We start from the raw sequence: 27750 nt of genomic DNA on the forward strand, positions 1-27750 counted from the left end.
CTCTGGTTTCTTTTTATTTAAGTTTAGGTCATGGTGATTATTAATTTCCATTTTGGCATGAGAAGGGTGCTTGAGCTAAATTTATACAAGTTTATGTGAGAGAACAGTGATATCAAAAGCTAAGTATTCTTATATGGATGTGATTTGCTAGAGACTATCTATTAACAAATAAATATAATATGTTTGCATTTACTTCCTGTTGTGTTTCTACTTATGACATTATTGCTTGTTTTGTAGAATGATTTATATATTTCTAAAATGGATCAAAGAACTTGGTGTTTTCACCATTCATTTGCACAAGCTTTATCACTATTGATCTGATTTAAGAATAATTTCCATGTATTTCACCTTTGCTTCCTCTTCTTGTAAGCAAATACACATATAAGCTATAATCTGTATTCTTTTTTAATCTTATCACTCCTTTATAGAAAATACTCTCATGATGTCAATTTCCAGCATCTGGAGCTATGATAATGCTTTGTTTTACCTTCCTATAAATGCAAAACACCATTAATTTCTGCTTCCTCACGGATTTCTACTTATTTGTCTTCAGTCATGAGTTTCCTTTCCAAGTTCATCCATTGGCTTATATGCGTACAACAGTTATTTTGCCAGCAATGTGGATTCTAAAAGGATGAATTTGTCTTTGACTATTCAATTTTCTGTATTAAGAATGGTTTCGTACAAATAATGTTATGGTTTCAATTCAATAGGCTTGCTATTGTTTTTGCTGCAACTACATCATTTGGTTGGTAAGAAAATTATAATCTAGTAATTGTGATTAGTGCATCATAGAGGACTCAAATCTTCTTTTTTATTTTATGCATATCCTAGCCAAGTGGCACAAGGCTTAGCAACTGCAACGGTTCTTGCCACTGCAGCAGTGAATGGATTGGCATTAATCATGTATTTTATTTTATGTGAGAGCAAAGATTTTCTTAGGTTCATGCATCGGTTAGGTGCAGCTGCAGGAAGGAGTTGGAATGTTATAACATAGCATTGGCCATTGTTTGTTTAGGCTGTGTGAAACTGAGATTGTGAATTAGTCAACATGGCTCCTGGGACTGGGAGTAGCATTTGCAAGGAAGTCCTTGAATCCTAAGCTGCAAATCCTGAGTTATCCATTGCAAGTGATGAATTGGAAAAATTCTAGCTAACTAAGCCCACTATTGCTCCTATAGCATTAAAGGAGGTGTATCTTCCACTAATGGTGTGAATGAGCTTCTTAAGTGCCGTGTTTGTACAAACTCAATGTACCCTCCCATACACCAGGTTGAACTTTTCTCCTTCTAACTTCATTCACAGTCCTTCGAACTTATGTAAGTCAAGAAGTTACTTCTTATTTAGTTTGGTTATTAAACTTACATAAGTTTCTCTTAAGAAAAAGTAAGTTCTTTTGTTTTTCAACTTCCAAAAACAACTTATTTCCTTTACACTATGCCAAAACTTCGAAAAAAGGACGGTCCAAAATCGTCTCAAATGACCAAAAAGGACAGTCATGGATCGTCGCAAGGGCCGTCAAATTTTGACGTGTCGTATTACTTAAAGGACGATCGAAAATCGTCATTTTTATTGACCAAAAAAAGACGATCATGGACCGTCCTAAAAAGGGACAGTCGTGAACCATCCTTAAAAGGACGGTCTCGGACCGTCTCTTATAAGCCTTTAAAAGGACGGCCATCGACCGTCCTTAAAAAAGACTGTCATAGACCGTCTCTTATGGGCCTTCAAAGGACGGCCATAGACCGTCCTTTAAATTATAAGAGGGTCAATATACACCTGTTACAATATATTTCATCGTATTCTTCCTGATATACACCTGTTATATAATATATTTCATCATATTCACATTCACATCCATCAAAACAACCCAAACTACGTAAATCCAACATAAACTACATTCATCCAAACATAAACTAAATCCGTCCAAACACAAGCAATCTTATCCACATTACATTCATTCACACATAAATACATATAAGTTTAACATCATAAATAAAAAAAAGAAAAAAAAATCAGCAACAATTTTCTTTTTGCGTCTTTCACCTGAAAAAAAAAATATTAAACCAACAAAACATTATAATTCAGAATCATGAAGAATTGCATAAACTTCTTCCAAAAAAGTAGGCACTTTTTAAAAATAAAACTGATCATTAAAATAGGTTTAGGTTTAGGTTTTAGGTTTTAGTATTAGGTTTAGGTTTAGGATTAGGTTTTAGGTTATAGGTTATAGGTTATAGGTTAAGGCTTAGGTTTTGGTTTAGGTTTAGGTTTAGGCCTAGGTTATATGTTTAAGTTAAGGTTTAGGTTTTAGTTATAGGTTATAGTATATAGGTTATAGCTTTAGGGAATTGAGAATAGGTTAAGGTTAATGTTTAGGTTTAGGAAATTGGGTCCGAGTTCGGGATCAGGTTTAGGTTTGGGTTATCAAATTTAGGTTTAAGTTTAGGTTAGGGAGTTGAGATTAGGATTAAGTGTAGGTTTAGGTTCAAGGATTTGAGAATACATTTTGATTTTAGGTTTAGGTTTAGGTTTTAGGCTTATGTTTAGGTTATAGGTTTAGGTTATAAGTGCAGGTAATAGGTTTAGGTTTATGTTAGGTTATAGGTTAAGGTTTAGGTTTAGGAAATCGGGTTCGGGTTCGGGATCGGGTTTAGGTTTGGGTTTTCAAGTTTAGGTTTAGGTTTAGGTTTGGGTTAGGGAGTTGAGATTAGGATTAGGTGTAGGTTTAGGTTTAGGGATTTGAGAATACTTTTTGATTTTAGGTTTAGGTTTAGGTTTTAGGCTTAAACTTAGGTTATAGGTTTAGGTTATAGGTTAAGGTTTAGGTTTAGGTTTAGGAAATCGGGTTCGGGATCGGGTTTAGGTTTGGGTTTTCAAGTTTAGGTTTAGGTTTAGGTTAGCGAGTTGAGATTAGGATTAGGTGTAGGTTTAGGTTTAAGGATTTGAGAATACATTTAGGTTTTAGGTTTAGGTTTAGGTTATAGGTTATAGGTTTAGGTTTAGGTTAAGCTTTAGGTTTAGGTTTAGGTTTAGGTCATAAGCTATAGGTTTAGGGAATTGAGAATATGTTAATGTTTAGGTTTAGGAAATTGGGTACGGGTTCGGGATCGGGTTTAGGTTTGGGTTTTCAAGTTTAGGTTAGGTTTAGGTTAAGGAGTTGAGATTAGGATTAGGTGTAGGTTTAGGTTTAGGGATTTGAGAATACATTTAGGTTTTAGGTTTAGGTTTAGGTTTAGGTTATAGGTTATTGGTTTAGGTTAAAGTTTAAGTTTAGGCTTAGGTTATAAGCTATAGGTTTAAGGAGCTGAGAATAGGTTAAGGTTTAGGTTTAGAAAATCGGGTTCGGGTTCGGGATCAGGTTTAGGTTTGGATTTTCAAGTTTAGGTTTAGGTTAGGGAGTTGAGATTAGGATTAGGTGTAGGTTTAGGTTTAGGTTATAGGTTACAGGTTTAGGTTAGGTTTAGGTTTAGGTTATAGGTTTAGGTGTAGGTTTAGGTTACAAGCTATAGGTTTAGGGAATTGAGAATAGGTTAAGGTTTAGGATTAGGAAATCGGGTTTGGGTTCGGGATCGGGTTTTGGTTTGGGTTTTCAAGTTTAAGTTTAGGTTTAGGTTAGGGAGTTGAGATTAGGATTAGGTGTTGGTTTAGGTTTAGGGATTTGAGAATACGTTAAGTTTAGGTTTAAGAAATCAGGTTCGGGTTCGGGATCGGGTTTAGGTTTAGGTTTTGAAGTTTAGGTTTAGGTTTAGGTTAGGGAGTTGAGATTAGGATTATGTGTAGGTTTAGATTTAGGGATTTGAGAATACATTTAAGTTTTAAGTTTATGTTTAAGTTATATGTTATAGGTTTAGGTTTAGGTTTAAGTTTCGGTTTAGGTTATAAGCAATAGGTTTTGGGAATTAAGAATATGTTAATGTTTAGGTTTAGGAAATTGGGTACGGGTTCGGGATCGGGTTTAGGTTTGGGTTTTCAAGTTTAGGTTAGGTTTAGGTTAAGGAGTTGAGATTAGGATTAGGTGTAGGTTTAGGTTTAGGGATTTGAGAATACATTTAGGTTTTAGGTTTAGGTTTAGGTTTAGGTTATAGGTTATTGGTTTAGGTTAAAGTTAAAGTTTAGGTTTAGGTTTAGGTTTAGGTTATAAGCTATAGGTTTATGGAATTGAGAATAGGTTAAGGTTTAGGTTTAGGAAATCGGGTTCGGGTTCGGGATCGGGTTTAGGTTTGGATTTTCAAGTTTAGGTTTAGGTTTAGGTTAGGGTATTGAGATTAGGATTAGGTGTAGGTTTAGGTTTAGGTTATAGGTTACAGGTTTAGGTTTAGGTTTATGTTTAGGTTATAGGTTTAGGTTTAGGTTTAGGTTATAAGCTATAGGTTTAGGGAATTGAGAATAGGTTAAGGTTTAGGATTAGGAAATCGGGTTCGGGTTCGGGATTGGGTTTTGGTTTAGGTTTTCAAGTTTAAGTTTAAGTTTAGGTTAGGGAGTTGAGATTAGGATTAGGTGTTGGTTTAGGTTTAGGGATTTGAGAATACGTTTAGGTTTAGGTTTAAGAAATCAGGTTCGGGTTAGGGATCGGGTTTAGGTTTGGGTTTTCAAGTTTAGGTTTAGGTTTAAGTTAGGGAGTTGAGATTAGGATTATGTGTAGGTTTAGGTTTAGGGATTTGAGAAAACATTTAAGTTTTAGGTTTATGTTTAAGTTATATGTTATAGGTTTAGGTTTAGGTTTAAGTTTCGGTTTAGGTTATAAGCAATAGGTTTAGGGAATTGAGAATAGGTTAAGGTTTAGGTTTAGGAAATCGGGTTCGGGTTCGGGATCGGGTTTAGGTTTAGGTTAGGGAGTTTAGATTAGGATTAGGTGTAGGTTTAGGTTTAGGTTTAGGGATTTGAGAATACATTTAGGTTTTCGGTTTAGGTTACAAGTTTAGGTTTAGGTTTAGGTTTAGGTTAAGGTTTAGGTTTAGGTTATAAGCTATAGGTTTAGGGAATTGAGAATAGGTTATGGTTTTCGTTTAGGAGATCAGTTTGGGGTTCGGGATCGGGTTTAGGTTTTGGTTTTCAAGTTTAGGTTTAGGTTTAGGTTAGGGAGTTAGATTAGGATTAGGTGTAGGTTTAGGTTTAGGGATTTTAAAATACATTTAGGTTTTAGGTTTAGGTTTATGTTATAGGTTATAGGTTTAGGTTTAGGTTTAGGTTTAGGTTAAGGTTTAAGTTTAGGCTTAGGTTTAGGTTATAAGATATAGGTTAGGGAATTGAGAAAAGGTTAAGGTTTAAGTTTAGGAAATCGGGTTCGGGTTCGGGATCAGGTTCAGGTTTGGGTTTTCAAGTTTAAGTTTAGGTTTATGATAGGGAGTTGAGATTAAGATTAGGTGTAGGTTTAGGTTTAAAGATTTGAGAATACATTTAGGTTTTAGGTTTAGGTTTAGGTTATAGGTTACAGGTTTAGGTTTAGGTTTAGGTTAAAGTTATAGGTTATAGGTTTAGGTTTAGGTTTAGGTTATAAGATACAGCTTTGGGGAATTGAGAATAGGTTAATGTTTAGGTTTAGAAAATCGGGTTCGGGTTCGGGATCGGGTTTAGGTTTGGGTTTTCAAGTTTAGGTTTAGGTTTAGGTTAGGGAGTTGAGATTAGGATTAGGTGTAGGTTTAGGTTTAAGGATTTGAGAATACACTTAGGTTTTAGGTTTAGGCTTAGGTTATAGATTTAGGTATACGTTAGTTTATAGGTTAAGGTTTAGGTTTAGGAAATCGGGTTCGGGTTCAGGATCGGGTTTAGGTTTGGGTTATCAAGTTTAGGTTTAGGTTTAGGTTAGGGAGTTGAGATTAGGATTAGGTGTAGGTTTAGGTTTAGGGATTTGAGAATACATTTAGGTTTTAGGTTTATGTTTAGGTTATAGGTTATAGGTTTAGGTATAGGTTTAGGTTTCGGTTTAGGTTATATGCTATAGGTTTAGGGAATTAAGAACAGGTTAAGGTTTAGGTTTAGGAAATCGGGTTTGGGTTCAGGATCAGGTTTAGGTTTTGGTTTTCAAGTTTAGGTTTAGGTTTAGGTTAGGGAGTTGAGATTAGGATTAGGTGTAGGTTTAGGTTTAGGGATTTCAGAATACATTTAGGTTTTAGGTTTAGGTTTAGGTTATAGGTTACAGGTTTAGGTTTAGGTTTAGAGGTCAAGGTTATAGGTTATAGGTTTAGGTTTAGGTGATGGTTTAGGTGTAGGTTTAGGTTATAAGATATAGGTTTAGGGAATTGAGAACAGGTTAATGTTTAGGTTTAGGAAATCGGGTTCGGGATCGGGATCGGGTTTAGGTTTTGGTTTTCAAGTTTAGGTTTAGGTTTAGGTTAGGGAGTTGAGATTAGGATTAGGTGTAGGTTTAGGTTTAGGGATTTGAGAATACATTTAGGTTTTAGGTTTAAGTTTAGGTTATAGGTTACAGGTTTAGGTTTATGTTTAGGTCAAGGTCATAGGTTATAGGTTTAGGTTTAGGTATATGTTATAAGATATGAGTTTAGGGAATTGAGAATAGGTTAATGTTTAGGTTTAGGAAATCGGATTCAGGTTCGGGATCGGGTTTAGGTTTGGGTTTTCAAATTTAGGTTTAAGTTTAGGTTAAGGAGTTGAGATTAGGATTAGGTGTAGGTTTAGGTTTAAGGATTTGAGAATACACTTAGGTTTTAGGTTTAGGTTTAGGTTTAGGTTATAGATTTAGGTTTAGGTTAGGTTATAGGTTAAGGTTTAGGGAATTGAGAATAGGTTAAGGTTTAGGTTTAGGAAATCGGGTTCGGGTTCAGGATCGAGTTTAGGTTTGGGTTATCAAGTTTAGGTTTAGGTTTAGGTTAGGGAGTTGAGATTAGGATTAGGTGTAGGTTTAGGTTTAGGAATTTCAGAATACATTTAGGTTTTAGGTTTATATTTTGGTTATAGTTTATAGGTTTAGGTTTAGGTTTAGGTTATATGATATAGGTTTACGGAATTGAGAACAGGTTAAGGTTTCAGTTTAGGAAACCGGTTTTGGGTTCGGGATCGGGTTTAGGTTTTGGTTTTCAAGTTTAGGTTTAGGTTTAGGTTAGGGAGTTGAGATTAGGATTAGGTGTAGGTTTAGGTTTAGGGATTTGAGAATACATTTATGTTTGAAGTTTAGGTTTAGGTTATAGGTTACAGGTTTAGGTTTAGGTTTAGGTCAAGGTCATAGGTTATAGGTTTAGGTTAAGGTTTAGGTTTAGGTATAGGTTATAAGATATAGGTTTAGGGAATTGAGAATAGGTTAATGTTTAGGTTTAGGAAATCGGGTTCAGGTTCGGGATCGGGTTTAGGTTTGGGTTTTCAAATTTAGGTTTAAGTTTAGGTTAAGGAGTTGAGATTAGGATTAGGTGTAGGTTTAGGTTTAAGGATTTGAGAATACACTTAGGGTTTAGGTTTAGGTTTAGGTTATAGATTTAGGTTTAGGTTAGGTTATAGGTTAAGGTTGAGGGAATTGAGAATAGGTTAAGGTTTAGGTTTAGGAAATCGGGTTTGGGTTTAGGATCGGGTTTAGGTTTGGGTTATCAAGTTTAGGTTTAGGTTTAGGTTAGGGAGTTGACATTTGGATTAGGTGTAGGTTTAGGTTATAGGTTATAGGTTTAAGTTTAAGTTTAAGTTTGGGTATAGGTTTAGGTTTCAGTTTAGGTTATAAGAAATAGGTTTTGGGAATTGATAATAGGTTAAGGTTTAGGTTTAGGAAATCAGGTTCGGGTTCGGGATCGGGTTTAGGTTTTGGTTTTCAAGTTTATGTTTAGGTTTAGGTTAGGGAGTTGAGATTAGGATTAGGTGTAGGTTTAGGTTTAGGGATTTGAGAATACATTTAGGTTTTAGGTTTAGGTTTAGGTTATAGGTTACAGGTTTAGGTTTAGGTTATAGGTTACAGGTTTAGGTTTAGGTTTAGGTCAAGGTTATAGGTTATAGGTTTAGGTTATAAGATATATGTTTAGGGAATTGAGAATATGTTAATATTTAGGTTTAGGAAATCGGGTTCGGGTTCGGGATCGGGTTTAGATTTTGGTTTTCAAATTTAGGTTTAAGTTTAGGTTAAGGAGTTGAGATTAGGATTAGGTGTAGGTTTAGGTTTAAGGATTTGAGAATACATTTAGGTTTTAGGTTTAGGTTTAGGTTATAGATTTATTTTTAGGTTAGGTTATAGGTTAAGGTTTAGGGAATTGAGAATAGTTGTTGAAGGTGGTGGGTTGTTGTTTATTGTTGTTGTGTTGTGGTTGTTGTGTTTGTTGTTTTGTGTTGTTGTTGTAGTTGGATAGTAGTTGTGAAGGTGGTGGTGGTTTGTTGTTTATTATTATTGTGGTTGTGTGTTGTTGGTTATTGTTGTTAAAGTGGTGGGGTTGTTGGTTTATTGTTGTTATGGTTTGTTGTTGGTTAAATTATTTGTTTTATTGTTGTTGTTCTTGTTGTAAGATCTCTGATGTTGCCTGTTTGGCGGGTTTGTGTTTGTGGTTGTTGTTGGTTATTGTTTGTTGTATTGTTGTTGTTTGTCAAGCACCTTGTTTGGATTTGGACAAGCATGAGGCTCTTGCACACATTTGGTTGTGGTTGTTGGTTAATTGTTTGTTGTTTGTGTTGTTGTTGTTGTAGTTATTGTGTTGTAGTGGATAAAGTAGTTATTGAAGGTGGTGGGTTTGGTTTATTATTGTTGGTATGGTTGTTAATTATTGTTTGTTGTTGTGTAGTTGTTGTTGTAATGTGTTGTTGTTGTATTGGATAGTATTGTTATGGTGGTGGGGTTGTTGGTTTTTGTTGTTGTGGTTGTGGTTGTTGGTTTTGTTTGTTGTGTTTGTTTGTTGTTGTTGTTTGTGGTGGGTTGTTGGTTTGTTGTTGTGGTTGTGGTTGTTGTTTTTTGTTTGTTTTGTGTGTTGGTTGTTGTTGTGTTGGTTTCTTTGGTTGTTGGGTTGGTGGGTTGTTTGTTTTTTGTTGTTGTGGTTGTGGTTGTTGGTTATTGTTTGTTGTTTTTGTTGTTGTTGTTGTTGGTTGGTTGTGTTGGATAATTTGTTGAAGGTGGGGGGTTGTTTGTTTATTGTTGTTGTGTTGTGGTTGTTGGTTATTGTTTGTTATTGTGTTTGTTTTGAGGTGTTGTTGTATTGGCTGTAACATCCTATCTAGGTGGGGATTATATACCCCTCTTGTTGTTATGTTGTTGTTGTTGTTGTGTGTAGTTGGATAAAAGTTTTGATATAATGGATGTGGTTTTGTTGTTGTGTTGTGACTTGGTGTTTTTTGTTTGTTTTTGTTTGTGTGTTGTTTTGGTGTGTTGTTTTTTGTTTGGTTGGTGTTGTTTGTTGTTGTTTTTTGTTGTTGTGGTTGTGGTTGTTGGTTGTTTTGTTGTTGTGTCTTGTGGTTGGTGTTGTTGTGGTTGTTGGTAGTTGATAGTATTGTTGAAGGTTTGGGGTTGTTGGTTTCAAGTTTAGGTTTAGGTTTAGGTTAGGGAGTTGAGATTAGGATTAGGTGTAGGTTTAGGTTTAGGTTTAAGGATTTGAGAATACACTTAGGGTTTAGGTTTAGGTTTAGGTTATAGATTTAGGTTTAGGTTAGGTTATAGGTTAAGGTTGAGGGAATTGAGAATAGGTTAAGGTTTAGGTTTAGGAAATCGGGTTTGGGTTTAGGATCGGGTTTAGGTTTGGGTTATCAAGTTTAGGTTTAGGTTTAGGTTAGGGAGTTGAGATTAGGATTAGGTGTAGGTTTAGGTTATAAGTTATAGGTTTAGGTTTAGGTTTAGGTTTAGGTATAGGTTTAGGTTTCGATTTCGGTTATAAGATATAGGTTTAAGGAATTGAGAACAGGTTAATGTTTAGGTTTAGGAAACCGGGTTCAGGTTCGGGATCGGGTTTAGGTTTTGGTTTTCAAGTTTATGTTTAGGTTTAGGTTAGGGAGTTGAGATTAGGATTAGGTGTAGGTTTAGGTTTAGGGATTTGAGAATACATTTAGGTTTTAGGTTTAGGTTTAGGTTATAGGTTACAGGTTTAGGTTTAGGTTTAGGTCAAGGTTATAGGTTACAGGTTTAGGTTTAGGTTTAGGTGATGGTTTAGGTTTAGGTTTAGGTTATAAGATATATGTTTAGGGAATTGAGAATAGGTTAAGGTTTAGGTTTTGAAAATCGAGTTTGGGTTCGGGATCGGGTTTAGGTTTGGGTTTTCAAATTTAGGTTTAAGTTTAGGTTAAGGAGTTGAGATTAGGATTAGGTGTAGGTTTAGGTTTAAGGATTTGAGAATACACTTAGGTTTTAGGTTTAGGTTTAGGTTATAGATTTAGGTTTAGGTTAGGTTATAGGTTAAGGTTTAGGGAATTGATAATAGGTTAAGGTTTAGGTTTAAGAAGTCGGGTTCGGGTTCATGATTAGGTTTAGGTTTGGGTTATCAAGTTTAGGTTTTGGTTTAGGTTAGAGAGTTGAGCTTAGGATTAGGTGTTGGTTTAGGTTTAGGGATTTGAGAATACATTTAGGTTTTAGGTTTATATTTAGGTTATAGGTTATAGGTTTAGGTTTAGGTTTAGGGATTTGAGAATACATTTAGGTTTTAGGTTTATATTTAGGTTATAGGTTATAGGTTTAGGTTTAGGTTTAGGGTTAGGTTTAGGTTTCGGTTTAGGTTATAAGATATAGGATTGGGGAATTGAGATTAGGTTAGAGGTTTAGGTTTAGAGATTTTTAGGTTAGTTTAGGTTTAGGTTACGGGTTTAGGTTTTGGTTTAGTCAAGGTTTAGGTTTAGGCTTAGGTTAGAGAGTTGAGGATTAGGATTAGGTTGTAGGTTTAGGTTTAGGGATTTGAGAATACATTTAGGTTTTAAGTTTAGGTTTAAGTTATAGGTTACAGGTTTAGGTTTAGGTTTAGGTCAAGGTCATAGGTTATAGGTTTAGGTTAAGGTTTAGGTTAAGGTATAGGTTATAAGATATAGGTTTAGGGAATTGAGAATAGGTTAATGTTTAGGTTTAGGAAATCGGGTTCAGTTTCAGGGTCGGGTTTAGGTTTGGGTTTTCAAATTTAGGTTTAAGTTTAGGTTAAGGAGTTGAGATTAGGATTAGGTGTAGGTTTAGGTTTAAGGATTCGAGAATACACTTAGGTTTTAGGTTTAGGTTTAGGTTAGGTTATAGGTTAAGGTTTAGGGAATTGAGAATAGGTTAAGATTTAGGTTTAGGAAATCGGGTTTGGGTTTAGGATCGGGTTTAGGTTTGGGTTATCAAGTTTAGGTTTAGGTTTAGGTTAGGGAGTTGAGATTAAGATTAGGTGTAGGTTTAGGTTATAGGTTTAGGTTTAGGTATAGGTTTAGGTTTCAGTTTAGGTTATAAGATATAGGTTTAAGGAATTGAGAACAAGTTAAGGTTTAGGTTTAGGAAACTGGGTTCGGGTTCGGGATCGGGTTTAGGTTTTGGTTTTCAAGTTTAGGTTTAGATTTAGGTTAGGGAGTTGAGATTAGGATTAGGTGTAGGTTTAGGTTTAGGGATTTGAGAATACATTTAGGTTTTAAGTTTAGGTTTAAGTTATAGGTTACAGGTTTAGGTTTAGGTTTAGGTCAAGGTCATAGGTTATAGGTTTAGGTTAAGGTTTAGGTTTAGGTATAGGTTATAAGATATAGGTTTAGGGAATTGAGAATAGGTTAATGTTTAGGTTTAGGAAATCGGGTTCAGTTTCAGGGTCGGGTTTAGGTTTGGGTTTTCAAATTTAGGTTTAAGTTTAGGTTAAGGAGTTGAGATTAGGATTAGGTGTAGGTTTAGGTTTAAGGATTCGAGAATACACTTAGGTTTTAGGTTTAGGTTTAGGTTATGGATTTAGGTTTAGGTTAGGTTATAGGTTAAGGTTTAGGGAATTGAGAATAGGTTAAGATTTAGGTTTAGGAAATCGGGTTTGGGTTTAGGATCGGGTTTAGGTTTGGGTTATCAAGTTTAGGTTTAGGTTTAGGTTAGGGAGTTTAGTTTTTAGGTTAGGTTTAGGTTATAGGTTTAGGTTATAGGTATAGGTTTAGTTTTAGTTTAGTTTAGTTTAGGTTTTGGATTTTGTTTAGGTTTAGCATCGGTTCGGGTTGGATCGGGTTTAGGTTTGGGTTTCAAGTTTAGGTTTAGTTTAGGTTAGGGTTATAGGTTGGTTAGGTTTAGGTTTGGGATTTGAGAATCTTTAGGTTTTTGGTTTAGGTTTAGGTTATAGGTAGTTTAGTTTAGGTTTAGGTTAGGTTAAGGTTAGGTTTAGGTAATTGGTTAGGTTTATGTTTAGGTTTAGGTTAATATGGTGTTGGGTTTGAGGATGGTAGTTTAGGTTTAGATTTGGTGGATGGTTTAGGTTGTTTCAAGTTTAGGTTTAAGGTTTAGGTTAAGGAGTTGAGATTAGGATTAGGTGTAGGTTTAGGTTTAAGGATTTGAGAATACACTTAGGTTTTAGGTTTAGGTTTAGGTTATGGATTTAGGTTTAGGTTAGGTTATAGGTTAAGGTTTAGGGAATTGAGAATAGGTTAAGGTTTAGGTTTAGGAAATCGGGTTCGGGTTTAGGATCGGGTTTAGGTTTGGGTTATCAAGTTTAGGTTTAGGTTTAGGTTAGGGAGTTGAGATTAGGATTAGGTGTAGGTTTCGAGAAAGGTAATAGGTTTTGATTTAGGTTATAGGTTATAGGTTTATGTTTTAATTTATGTTATATGTTATAGGTTTAGGTTATAGGTTTTGGGATTTGAGAATCGGTTCGGGTTTAGGTTATAGGTTTTGGTTATAGGCTATAGGTTTAGGTTAAGGTTTATGTTTAGGTTATAGGTTTTGGGATTTGAGAATGGGTTCGGGTTTAGGTTATAGGTTTTGGTTTTGGTTTGGGTTATAGGTTTTGGGATTTGAGAATGGGTTCGGGTTTAGGTTATAAGTTTTGGTTTTGGTTAGGTTTAGGTTATAGGTTTTTGGATTTGAGAATGGGTTATGGTTTAGGTTTAGGAAATCGGGTTCAGGTTCGGGATTGGGTTTAAGTTTGAGTTTTCAAGTTTATGTTTAGGTTTTGTTTAGGGAGTTGAGATTAGGATTAGGTGTAGGTTTAGCTTTAGGGAATTGAGTTTAGCTTATAGGTTTAGGGAAAGCTTAGGTTTAGGTTATAGGTTTTGGGATTTGGGAATAGTTTTAGGTTATAAATATAGGTTTAGGTTAGGTTATAGGTTAAGGTTTAGGGATTTGAGTTTAGGCTATAGGTTTAAGGAATTGAGTTTAGGTTATAGGTTTAGGGAAAGGTTAGGTTTAGGTTATAGGTTTTGAGATTTGAGAATAGTTTTAGGTTATAAGTATAGGTTTAGGTTAGGTTATAAGTTAAGGTTTAGGAATTTGAGTTTAGGTTATAGGATTAGGTTTAGGTTTAGGTTTAGGGATTTGATTTTAGGTTATAGGTTTAGGTTTAAGTTTTAGGTTTAGGTTTAGGTTTAGGTTTGGGTTTTGGGATTTGGTTTTGATTATATGTTTTGACTTAGGTTATAGATTATAGGTTTAGGTTTTAGGTTTAGGTTTGGTTTAGGTTATAGGTTTTGATTTAGGTTATAGGTTAACGGTTTAGGTTATAGGTTTTTGGATTTGAGAATGGGTTCGGGTTTAGGCGATAGGTTTTGGCTTTGGTTTAGGTTATAGGTTTAGGTTTAGGTTTAGGTTTAGATTATGGGTTATAGGATTTGAGAATGCATTTGGGTTTAGGATATAGGTTTTGGTTTTGGTTTTGGTTTTGGTTATATGTTTTAATTTATATTTAGGTTATAGGTTTAGGTTTTAGGTTAAGGTTATAGGTTGAGGTTAAGGTTTAGGTTTAGGTCAAGGTTATAGGTATAGGTTAAGGTTTGGGTTTACGTTTAGGTTATAAGATATAGGTTTAGGGAATTGAGAATAGGTTAAGGTTAAGGTTTAGGTTCGGGTTCGGGATTGGGTTTATGTTTGGGTTTTCAAGTTTACGTATAGGTTTAGCTTAGGGAGTTAAGATTAGGATTAAGTGTAGGTTTAGGTTTAGGGATTTGAGAATACATTTAGGTTTTAGGTTTAGGTTTAGGTTTTAGGTTTTAGGTTAAGGTGTAGGTTTAGGTTAAGGTTGAGGTTTAGGTTATAGGTTAAGGTTTTAGGTCATAGGTTTTGGTTTAGGTTAAGGGTATGGTCCCTGCAAATACAAATATAAACACGGCCATCCGGCGTAAATGGCTAGGCCCTTCCAATGCTGTCCATAAAAAATGAATAACTTCATCATGGTCATAATAGCGGTTTCCTCTTTCCAGGGAACCCCGCTATTCCGAATAGCTCCGACGCACATTTGGGTCTGCTCCATTAATTTCGATCAAATACATAAACATGGCATGTCCAAATGGCCAGGGCCCTCCAATGTTGTCCATAGGAAATGGACAGCTTCATCATGGTCATAACAACGGTTCCCACCTTCCAGGGACCCCCGCTCAACATCCGGATAGATCCGACGCACATCCGGATTTACTCCATCAATTTCGAGTTAATAGATAAACATGGCCTGTCCAAATGGTCAGGCCACTCCAATGCTGTCCATAAGAAATGGACAGCTTCATCATGGTCATAAAAGCGGTTCCCACCTTCCAGGGACCCCCACTCAACATCCGGATAGCTCCGACGCACATCCGAGTCTGCTCCATCAATTTCGATCTAATACATTTAAAAACAACATGATTATATCTAAAAGCATTTGGATACCTGGGGAAGGCCTCCCATATTCGTATTGTTGGTTACTCATCCCTTTGTCTATAAGCCACAATCGACCAACACTTTCTATTGCTACCTGTACTCTGAAACCAACACAAATATAACTGGAAAATAATATAAGGAATAAAAAAATGAATTTACCTGTACACATCATTAAATGTTTCCCTATAAGGAGGTGATATTATATCTTTGATAGCCACAACCTGTATGACACATCATTAAATGTTTTCCTATAATGCAACCTATATATAGATCCATGCAACCGATACATGGATCTATATATATCCGCAAATATATGCACATGATTAGGTGTAGGTTTTAGGTTATAGGTTATAGGTTATAGCTTTAGGGAATTGAAGATAAGTTAAGGTTTAGGTTTAGGAAATCGGGTTCGGGTTTGGGGTCGGGTTTAGGTTTGGGATCATGCATACATACATACATGCATACAAACATGCATGATGATACATCCATTCATCCATGCATGCATACATACATAAACACATGCATGATGATCCATCCATCCATGATCTAACAATCCATCCATCTATCCATGCATGCATACACACATACACACACATGTGTGATGATCTTCCATCCATGCATGCATACATACATACATATACACACACATAAATCCATCCATGCATGTATGCATGCATACACACATGCATAATCTGTCCATCCATGCATGCATGCATACGTTTCATCCATCCATGTGTGCATGCATACATATACACACATACATACATGTGTTTTATCATAAAACCATGCATGATGCATCCATACAAAAAAAATCAAATGTTGTAGGTAAGGTTTAGGTTTAGGTTATAGGTTAAGGTTTAGGTTTAGGTTATAAGTTTTGGGATTTGAGAATAGGTTTAGGTTATAAGTATAGGTTTAGGTTAATGTTGTAGGTTATAAGTTTATGTTAATGTTGTAGGTTATAGGTTTACGTTATAGGTTTAGGTTTAGGTTTAAGTTAAGGTTTAGGTTTAGGTTATAAGCTATAGCTTTAGGGAATTGAGAATAGGTTAAGGTTAGGTTTAGGAAATCGGGTTTGGGTTCGGGATCGGGATCGGGTTTAGGCTTGGGTTTAGGTTTTAGGTTATAGGTTTAGGTTATAGGTTAAAGGATTAGGTTTAGGTTTAGGTTATAGGTTTAGGGATTTGAGAATAGGTTTAGGTTATAGGTTTAGGTTTAGGTTTAGGTTTAGGTTAGGTTATAGGTTATAGGTTTAGGTTTAGGTTTAGGTTTAAGGATTTGGGAATACATTTATGTATATCTACAATGAGACCTGGAATAAGCTGGATAGACATGCACAAGTAAGTTTTGCTTGTTTTAATGTTCCTCTAGAAGTATGTGAATTGGAATAGATAACCCCTCTCCCTGCCCACCCTGGGGAATAAGCTCCATTTTTATGTATACTTCTACGAAGTTTCTCTTTATAGAAGCTTACAAAAAAAGGAAGGAACTTTTCTCCAGAGATGCCACATAGTAACAAGTAGTCTCATACATTCTTCCCATTCTCCTATGTATCACCAATGCTACGTCTACATGTCAGGAGTTATTCTTTATCTTTGATATATTTCCATGACAAATAAATACTGAGTAGTGACAGTGAATGCATGTGTTAAAAATAAAAAAAAATCAAAGATCGTAAGGGGTCATTTGGCTCCTTGGAAAAGTACCCACCTCAAAATAGAATCTAAGTAGGGGTAAATTCCTGTGATTGGGATTAGGAAAGCCTAGAAATGATTTCTAGTTAGAAATTCCAGCATTTTGTATTTTTATTTTTCTAAATTCCTAGCCACAAGTTCAATTGGAAATTCCAAGCAACTGGATTCCTTCCCAACTGTCACTTCTTTGAAATTTTTTTTTATATAAATAGGTACCTACACCATAGAATTCCTTCCAATTCTTTCCCAGTATCCAAACAAATTTTATGGATTCAACAACATCACATTTCCCATGCCCAAATGTGACAAAATGAATCTTTCTCCAAGGATTTGGCTTCCTACAAAATGAAGTCTTTATGCCCTTTGAAGGAAAAAGATTTGCATTCATACAAAAATGCCACTGAATAGTATATACAATATCAAATTTCAAGATTTATATTTTCAGTAAGCAAGTGATATTGAGAAGAAATCTTTACCTAAGAATGCATATAGCTCATTCGTTGAGTAAAAGAACCCTGATGAGTAATCTAGCAAATTCATTTACCACCGAAACAATCAGAAGACATTATGACAAGCTCATGCAAATAACACTCAAATCTACTATAACCATGTGATGTGAACATCACAATAAATAAATAATAATAATAGGCACTGCAACCACATCCTTTTTGCCAAATCCATCGCCAGCCTTGGTAGGTCCTTTAGTATCACCCTATCAAAAGTTCCACTTAAAGAAATATATATATATATATATATATATATATATATATATATATATATATCTATATATATATATATATATATAACCTAAAGCATATACCCAAACCTGTGTATAACCAAAAAAGAAGATATAAATTTTGGTTACTTCTAGCTGCAATGGTAAATCCATCCCTAAGAATCAATATAAAAGAAAACAAAAGGGTGTCAGTTTAAACTCCTAAAACCTCAAAATGCATGTAAATTTTACCAATTAAAAAAAATAAAAAATGAAGACCAGTATTACTGCTCTTCTCCATTAAAAAAATAACATCAGACTTCTTCCCATTACACACAGGACCATTGGCTATATATTACTTGCAATCGATCACCAATAGGGCAATCAACAAAAAGAAAAAAATAATAATATAGAGACTAAATGTAAAAGAGTATGGACAAATAGCCATTTGTTGTGTCACCAAGAGCATGGACATGGAAGCCATGGAGTCCAGGTTTAAGACCATAGAGGCTTCCAGTCACTGTAGTTGGGACATGTCCTTCCTAAGTGAAGTGCACAATGCCACTAACTCCCTCCTTGCTATTAAGAACAGCAACAGCCTTCACCATTGTTATATGTGATCTCAAAAATCTTGATCCTTGATATACTTTCCCTAACTGGATATTCTCCATCTGATGACCAAAAAAATTCCAATGCTGAACCAAAGGATCTATTTCTCCAGGCCAAAGCTGTGTATATATAATGTATTCTCCATCCCCACAAACCACAACAAACCTCCCATTTGGGTTGTGTTATAAGGTCTAGATAAGAAATATATAATCAGAACAACAACACAGTCACCCAATCAATATATATTGTCCAGAAACCATAGACGTACTGCAATTCAAAAAGTATCAACAAGCATTTAGATCAGTTACAAAACTAGAAAGCAAAGATAAGTTGGCATGTAGCCTTTCTGGTAGCTAGAGTATTTCTATTCTACCAACTAGAGTTCCCTTTCTCAAGAGAAAAATCACTCAAGAGAAAAATAAAGTTCACTTTCTCATCAACAGCATTCGTAAGTTACAGTTGACATAGACCCAAAACACATCTCCATCTTCTATGGTTCTAACGCAATTTTTCCAAACCATCTAATCTAATCTCAACTCTTTTTTTATTAACGATATCTAATCTCAACTCTTGAAAGGACTGGTAAAACAATCTCTCTCTCTTTTCTTGTAATAAACCAAGAATAAACTGCTTTTCACAGTTGAAAGGACTCATAACTGATACCTTGGGTTTCCAATAATTTCAGATATCATGACTAGTTAAACTTGTGACTTAAGTTTCACCGTTGTTATATGTCCCTCCTAAGTGAAGTACACAGTACCACCGTTTCACCTCTAATGGGGGAAGCACCATTAGAGGTGAAACAGGGCTGAGTCCAACAGGTCAGTGGACTGATTTTTGAGACCTAAGAGGTTATTCTTTGGACATGGCATCCTTACCTATATTGATGATGATGGGGTCCATGATGAAGAGGAGATGTTTATAACTTAGGTCTAGTTGAAACATTTCTTCAAACATATAGGGGGCCATGTTCTGAAAGTGTACGTGACACAATCGAGAATATTAGTTGGAGCATTTCTTCAAACATGTAGGAGGCCGTGGACAGCGGTGTACATGGCTGTCGCTGCCATGGCTGCTGCCCAATTTCTGGCCATCAAAAGGGGAAAATAGAGAGAAAGAGAAAGGACCTCCGAGTGCCTCGAAGAGAACGAGCTATGGTCCTTGATGCTCACCGTTGAGAAAGAGAGAGTACCCTCGATCCATTGGAATGATCTTCGGATCAGATGCTGGACATCCAAAGTAAAAAAAAAAAAGAAGATGCAGGACATCAATTTTCTTGGCCATTAACCACTGACCGTTGATTAGGGTCCTTGATTGCTCACCGTTGATGACCACATCCGCAGGTTGTTGACCCTACTCGATCTGTAGCTCTAGATCTGATCTAAGAACCCGATAATGAGAAGAAAGGAATAGAAATAAAAGAGAGAATGAGATTTGGAGGTAAGATGGGAGATTGAATATTTGAATCCAAGATGGGAGAAGCGCACGAGAAGAAAGAGATGAAAAAGGAAGATGAAAAAGCCATGGCGCGCGCACGTCAAAAGAGGAAATCCCTCTTCTGAAATGAGATGTTACTTTCAAATCCGCAGATTGTGAGTTTCCATACTTTAATACATTAACTGCATTAATAACCATACGTTTAAGGGACTATTTACTGGACGATTAAGATAGTTTTATAAAAGAAAAATATAAATATTAACCATTAATTACTAGATCCATTATTTAGATGGTCTGGATTACTCTATATCATTGTCACTATTATCATGAATGAGTCACCACTATTTTAAATCAAACACAAATTTCACAGCAAAATAAATAACGTCACTTGTGCCTTGGATCTGGTAGGGCTCTGTGGGCCCCACCATGATATATATGTTTCAATCCTCGCCATACATCCATTTCTAAATATAATTTTAGGGTTGATCCTAAACAACGAGCTTGATATATATCTTAAGTGGACCACACCACGGGAAAACAATATAGATTGAACGTCCACCATTAAAATCAAGACTTTTACTATGGAATTTGTGGTTAGGCTACGGATTTTATCCGTTGGAAATAGGGAAAATGTTCTATACGGTCGAGCTCACGGGAGCTTCCCACGAGGTCGAGCTGTGTGGGCCCCACTGTGATGCGTGCCGACCATCAACACCGTGCATTTAATGGGCCCCCTTGAAATTATGGGATATCCCAAAAATCAGCCGTATACAGAACTTAGGTGGGCCATAACATCTAAAATCATTTGAAGAAATGCCTAAAACATATAAAATCACTTGGTGGGGCCCACCTAAAAATTTAATGCATATGAAACTTGGTCTGACTCCTCGTCCAAGTGGGACACACATAATGGATGGGCTGGATTTGTGAACCACATCTCGGTGGTCCCAACAAATGATTATGAATATTTTAATGGAGGGTAACCCCTCTCAACTTTTGTACATGGTGTGGCCCAAAAAAGTCACAGACTGACTTGATTTTTAAGCCCCAGGCCCACCATGGAATGGTGCATCTGACTGATTGGGTAGATGTTTGACACCCATCACGGTGGGGCCCATACAGTTCGACCTTATGAGAAGTTCTCATGAGCTCGACCACATGGAACCTTTTCCCATATATATATATATATATATATATATATATATATATATATATAAAATAAATTATAAAATTAGTATATATCCATTATTAAAATCTTCTTAAGGCCCACTGTACTATTTATTTGACATACAATATGTTGATTAGGTCATACAGGGCCAGATGAAGGGGAAAAATAAAAATCAGTTTGATCCAAAACTTTTATGGCCTCAAAATGTTTTTTAATGGTTGACGCTTATTCAACACTGTTTCTTAGAATGTGGTCCAGTTAAGATTTGGATATATCTCATTTTTGGTCTCATATTGTAAAATTATCTGTAAAAATATATGGACAACATGGATGAAACACATACATCATGGTGGGGGCCACAGAGCACCGACCACCAACCATTGGTTGGTGCTAGGGGAGTAGTCAATCCGTTCCCAAGCCTACTCAGTAAATCCTATGGGACCCACCATGATTTATTTATTTTATCCACTCCATCCATCCATTTTAACATATGATTTTATTACATAAGCTAAAAAATGAAGCCTATAAAAATCTAAAGTGGACCACATCATAGGAAATAGTATAAACTGAATGTCTACCATTGAAATTTTTTGGGAGGCCACTGAAGTTTTGGATCAAGTTGATATTTTAGTTTTCCCTTCATTTATGTATTTGTGATCTATTGAACAGGTTGGATGACAAATAAAAATCACTGTAGGCCATAGGAAGATTTCAACGGTGGAAATCATTATTCCCACTGTTTCCTGTGGTATGGTCCACTTGAGCTTTGGATATGCTTTAATTTTGGGCTCAACCACTAAAATGATCTGGAAAATTGGATTGACAGTATGGAAATACCCCTTCTTGTCCTAAACCCGTAATGTCAAACTTCCCAGTAAGATTTATCGCTGAAAACAAGACAACTCTATCATCTTCACTCATTGTTTCCTTTCCCAACTCAACCAGATTGATATCAAAATGTCTGCCAAGAAAGAAGGAACCAGTCCAATCATAGAACAACATTAAAAAATAAAAATAGAAAAATAAAAAAATAGATACCATGTATGGGTGGATGTCAATTACTAACAAAATGCATGCAATAGGTACATGTTTAGAAAAAAGAAGCCAATTTCATAGAAAGAACAAAATAAAACACATTATGGGACATGAAATACTAATTGTTGGCATTATATTTCACAACATCTAATAAGCACTTCATACATTACTTGAAGTTTAGTACCTAATGATAAAGAACATTTCTTTCCATGAATTCATTATCTCTCTCTTTTAATTTTTTTAACTTTTTATTACAATAATAACTACCTGAAATCATGGCGTTTTCTCAAGATAGAAGTCTAATCCATCTCAACTTGTGCACCTGTTAGGACAAGTAATTCAAACAACATCCTGCAACACATTTAAATGCCTAATTAGTCTCACTCCAGTCTTATATATTGAATGCCTAATGTATAGTCCTTAAATTGGTGCAAACCATGCCTGAATTGAGTGTAATGAATCTACATCTCTTCTACTATTGAGTGTAATGAATCTACTCGAAGAACCCCATCTAGGAGCTCTGGTCGGTCGATAGAAATCAAGCTTGTGCTCTGTTTTCTTTCCAACTGCTGTCATCTGAAGACTTCTTAATAGGGGAAGAACTCCAAACAGGAGATCTTGTTGGTTGATTCAACTCATCTTGTCCTTTGTCTTCATTCCAACCACCAATATCTGAAGATCTCTCCATATGGGTACCCTTTGGGTTCTAACTACCCTAGACAGAATTAGATTGACCATGCATCTTGTCCTTATCCCAAACATGTGGTTTGGCAGATGAATCATTCGGTTGGTTCCAACAATTTACATCTTGGGATTTAGCATCTTGAACCCTCTCATTTCTTACATCATTTGATTTCCAACCTCGCCAGGGAGTAGATTGATTAGATTAAATGGGCTGCTTCATTGCTTACTTCTTTTTCATTAACATCTGCACTTAGACATTCATTGTTTACTTCTTTTTCACTAGAAATAGTGCTTACCAAATGGAGGAAATCATACACATCTGTTACGACATCTAGATTTGATGCCACCTAGCAAAAAAGAAGAAAGAAGGTGATTCATATTTATGCTTATCAAACAAAGTCTAATAATTTACACAGCTAGGTTATTAAACTAATAAATTCTAAGAAAAATAGCAAGTGCCAAGACCTATGGCATAAAAAAAATAATCGTTGCATGAATTAACAATCAAACAACAATGGTAAAGGGAAGAACACTAACTTCTTTCTTGCTCCACATAAGTTGAAAAGGTGTTCCTGTGCCAACGGCGACATGTTTACCTCAAGAACATGATGCAACTATACTGGATAGTGAATCCATGTGACACCTTTTAGCTGCTCTCTCAAAACATTTAATTGGTCTCCACATCCATAAAAATTATTAAGATTAGCTAAACCCTTACCAATAAAAATTCAATATGGCACAACGGTAATTCTTCCCTTGAACGTCATGGAATTTAATGTCAATAGACATTGGCAAGACTCAACATTAATCCATCTTTACTTTAAACATTGGGCTTTAAATCAGGACTTGTTAGGTTAATTCTCGATTCATATGCCACATGTATAAGGCCAGGCTAGGCCCGGACCTAGGCTCATGCCAGACCAAATTAAGTTTTAGTATATAAAAGAAGATTAATTCAAATGCATGGCAAAATAGTGATATTTGTGCTTAACCAAGGGCAAGCCTGGCTTTTTCAGTTGACTAATTAAGGATCTATTAGTGTAAGCAGCTCCAAGTCATGCATAAAATGAGGTGAAGTTTGGGAAATAGAATAAAAGCAAGAGGTTTCTTTTTTTTTTTTTGGAATACATTCTAGATTCCTTCCCATCATATTTAGAGACGTCGGCTGATACATGCAGAGTCATTTACTACTTTTTTTTTTTTGGTCAAATATTATGTGTGTCCCACTTGGATGAGGGATCAGACCAAGTTTCAACCGCATCCATGTCTGTATTAACTTATAAACAGATTGGATCTCAAATAAACATCGCGGCGGGCCCTAAGAAGGTTTCAATAGTGGGTGTCACTATCCCACTCTTTTCTATGGTGGGTCCACTTGAACTTTGAATATGCCCCGTCAATCAGATGCATCATTCCATGCTAGGCCACGAGCTTAAAAATAAAGTCAATCCATAACTTGGGTGGGCCACACCACATACTATAGTTGAGAGAGTTACCCTCCCATTAAAACATTCATAATCATTTATTGGGCCCACCTAGATGTGGTTCATAGATCCAGCCCATTCATTATGTGTGTCCCACTTGGATGAGGAGTCAGACCAAGTTTCATACACATCCAAAACTCATGTGGGCCCCACCAAATGCTTTTATATGTTTTAGGGATGTCTTCACATAGTTTTAGATGCCATGGCCCACCTAAGTCTCGTATATGACTGATTTTTGGACTTAAAGGGGACACATCAAATGCATGGTGTTGATGTTCTACACACATCATGGTGGGGCCCACACAGATTAACCTCATGGGAAGTTCCCATGAGGTGACCTTATAGTACCATTTCACTATTTAGGTAACTCCTTCATGGATGTTACTCTAACCGTGTAGGGCCCACCTTGATATATTTTATGTATATCGACACCGTCCATATATTTTTCCATCATATTTTAAGATGTGATTTCAAATCACAAGAACTCAATAATCTCAGGTGGGCCATACCAATCAAAACAATGATGAATAACCATTAAAAACCTTTTGAAGGCCATAAAAGTTTTGGATCAATTTGATCTTTATAGTTTACCTTCATCTAGATCTCTTTTACATTATCAACAAGTTGGATTGCAAATAAACATTACTAAAATCTTACGATGGGCTCTTTATAATTTTTAATGGCAAGGTACTATGTTATCATTCTTTCCAATGGTGTGGTCCACTTAAGATTTAAATCTACATAATTTTTTATACCCGGCCCAAAAATGGGTTGGAGAAACGTATGGGCGGCAAGGATATACAACACATCATCAAAATCTCACTTTTGTTATATAACTTTTCAATTTTTCTTATCAAAATACAAAATCTAGTTTTCTTTTTTTAAATATATATTTTTTTCCATCATCAAAATCTAGTTTTGTTATTTTTTTCACAATTTTGTTTAGTTTCTTAAATTTTCTTTTTCAAAATATCATTTTTTAAATTTCACTTTTGTTATAAAACTTTTCAATTTTTGTTGTCAAAATACAAAATTTAGTTTTCTTTTTAAAATTTTTTTTTTTTTTTACATTTTATCAATTTTTTCACAATTTTGTTTAATTTTTTAAATTTTCTTTTTCAAAATGTCATATTTTTATTGAAATTTTTTTTTTCAAAATTATCAACATTATTCAAAGTTCTTAATTTTCTTTTTCAAAATTTAGTGTTTTATAAAATTACAGTTTTTTTTTTTCAAAATTTAAAATTTTTTTAAACATTGTTAATTATTTTTCTAATCTTCTCAACTTTCTTTTTTTTTTTTTTTTTTTTTTTTTTGAAATTCATAATTTTTTTGAGCTTTTTCATTTTTGACCCGAGCATCTAATAGAGACAGTCTTTAACAGTCTCTAATAGAGATGGGTCTTTGACAGGGCTATAAGACAGTTTAGGACCGTCTCTAATAGAGACGGTCCTTCATCGTCTCTAATAAAGACGGTCTTTGACGGTCTCTAATAAAGATAGTCTTTGACAGGGCTGTAAGACGGCTAAGGACCGTCTCTAATAGAGACGGTCTTTGACAGTCTCAGATTGCAAGTAAAAGACGGCCAATGACCGTCTCAGATGACCGCATATAAGACGGTCAAGGACCGTCTCTAATGTGGACGGCCAATGACCGTCTTGGATGACCCATATAAGACGGTCAATGACCGTCTTAAATGACTTGTGGACGTTCAAATTTTTAAGACAATATTAAGGACGGTCAGGGGCCGTCTAAAATTTTAGAGATGGTTTACAGCCGTCTCTAAAGTGTCTTTAAATCAAGCAATTTTAGAGACGGTCCAAAACCATCTCTAAATCCGTCCTTTTTTTTCATTTTTCACATAGTGTTAATTCAGTCTTTGGGGCCTTTGGCAACCCGCAAGGGAGTGGTAGTTTCTCTGCATTTAATGGTAGCAATGCCATGGGAATCGAAAAACCATCCAACCTTTTCACGCAGATGAGAAGATAGAAAGTCTCCGACAAGATTTGCAGTTGAAAACCAGGTAACCAGTTAAATACAAATGCCTAATTTCTCATGACTAATAACATTAGTTCTAGATCAAATGAAAATCCCTTGTTCTCTATTACGTTATTCAATCCTCTAAACTAACACCTTATGTCAAGAATTCAGCATTAGGTCATGACCGTGGAGTTTACAATTTTAAATAGTTCCATGCAAGATGAAACGGGAAATCAGTTGAATGGTCTGATTGGTAGGCCATGTCTTGAATGGATCCTTGTAATTCTAATTGGTTGTGATGCTTGTGTATAGGTCTGCATCATGAGAGTAGAGAAGCGCCTGAATGAGATAGCTTGGATATAAAATATATTCATCAAGGTGGGCCCCACAGTATGGGCCGCATCATCTTGGGTGAGTTCGGGGTCTCACCTAATCTACTCCTATCTAGCGGCCTAGTTAGTTAAATATGAATTTTGAAGGCTGAATTTGAAATTTGAATATGAAGTCTTGAACACTTGTTTGGTAATTGTTATTGAAGTTTGAATATTAAATACTGAATCTGAAATTACATTTGTTAACAAATTAGTTAAAATGTCTAAAATTTGTTAATTTAATGCATTTGGCCAATGGCTAGCTTACAAATTTGTGGTCCTGCCTTCTTAACTAATTGTGTGCTCTGTCATGCCGAAGGCGTCATTCACCCCTGAAAGAAAAAAGGAGAGAATATGTTTGAAAGGTAAAACCATGAATCTTCAGTGATATTGGGAAATTAGTCTACCGTGAGTCTCTGGGTCAGAGGGCTGCTTCTTAGGTTCCTGTTCTGTTTCCTGATTTCATCTCAACCTTGAAGTTTCATGAGAAAATTCTGAACTAATTACCCATTGCCTCTTTTCTAGATATTCTTCTGGAATTCCTTAGATTCACACTTTTTTCTAAATACATCAAGATATTTATGCGATTTGTATTTGGAAATCTAGGATCAACTTGGTATAGGTCTTGCTTTAGGTTTATGATAATCTATATACAGCTTAAGGTATGGATTTTGTTTGTGGCTATGCCTAGTTTCTATTTGTTGTTGGTGTTGACAACGAATGTGATAAAGCTACAAAAGTAATGTCATGCGAGGAGATTATTTTAGGAGAGAAACAACCATTGAACATGAAATAATAGCTAAGAGTCAGGAAACAACTACAATATTTCTTCTTCTTCTTCTTCTTCTTCTTCTTCTTCTTTTTTGTGCCTTTTTTCCATCTAGAACTGATTCAAACAATCTGCTTCATTTACTTCTTTCTTTTGCTCTATATGGGAATCGTGGTGTCTTTGGAGTTTATTAGGTGGGATAATTGAACTATACTCTATTTTTAGGTTTACACATCCTGTTTGGTGGACGTTCAAAGGGACTACTTAGCCTTAAGCGAGCAGTATCTAAAATTATCAATATCCCTGGAATTCACTGAGGTATGACTTTTTCTTATTTCAATTGCTGCTTGCAAGTCACGGCTATCTTGCTTGTCTTGAATCTAGGCTGAAGTGTGTACTCAATATGTATTGTAATGGATCTTCTCAATTTTCCTTAGATTATTCTGCACTGGCCAAAGGGAAACCTGAATCTGTCATTACACACTCCTATCAGGTATCTTCTCTTTTTAGAAAAAATGTCTTGTTTCAAGATTACCATGGACTCAAAACTTTCAGACAGGTAGTTTTTTTTTTTTTTTTTGATATGTTCCACACTTTGAATTTATTTCTATAAAAGCACCCATCTCTGATGTCCATTTTTTCTTTTGATGTTTGTTCTTTTTAAATAAGCTACATTTGTTTGTACAATTCAGGACTTGACTCTCATATGAATAGTTCAGTGCATTCCCAACCAACATTAAGGAGCTCAATGCTCATAAAGAAACTAGGATGTATTTCTTGTGATTATTTCATTTGATTGTGCTAACTTAAATTTTAATTATCTATAGTTTTCTGCATCATTTTTGGTCGATTTGTAATTATTGATGTTATTTTCTGTGGCCTAGATTATCATATTTCAACTGGAGTAGAGTTTTTGGTGGATCTGATGCACGCTTACCCACCGATGCCCCACCACTTCTGCCTTCATCTGATGCCCCACCACCTCCGCCTTCATCTTTGTGATTTTTTGTATTTTATTTATGGTTTATTTTATATATGAATGTTAAACTTATATGTATTTGTGCAGGGATGAATGTGATGTGGATAAGATTATTTGTGTATGTATGGATGTGGTTTGTGTTTGGATGGATGTA

General features: G+C 35.3%; 1 long non-coding RNA gene across 1 annotated transcript; it reads left to right on the forward strand.

The window, feature by feature from the left end:
* Window positions 1-828: 828 nt before the first annotated feature.
* LOC131257491 (uncharacterized) lies at window positions 829-25912 on the forward strand. The gene is made up of 3 exons (XR_009177448.1): window positions 829-1272; window positions 25374-25520; window positions 25790-25912. It is a non-coding gene; the product is annotated as an uncharacterized LOC131257491 (long non-coding RNA).
* Window positions 25913-27750: the final 1838 nt, after the last annotated feature.

Source organism: Magnolia sinica, chromosome 10, assembly GCF_029962835.1.
Source record: "Magnolia sinica isolate HGM2019 chromosome 10, MsV1, whole genome shotgun sequence".
In the NCBI taxonomy this organism is placed as follows: domain Eukaryota; kingdom Viridiplantae; phylum Streptophyta; class Magnoliopsida; order Magnoliales; family Magnoliaceae; genus Magnolia; species Magnolia sinica.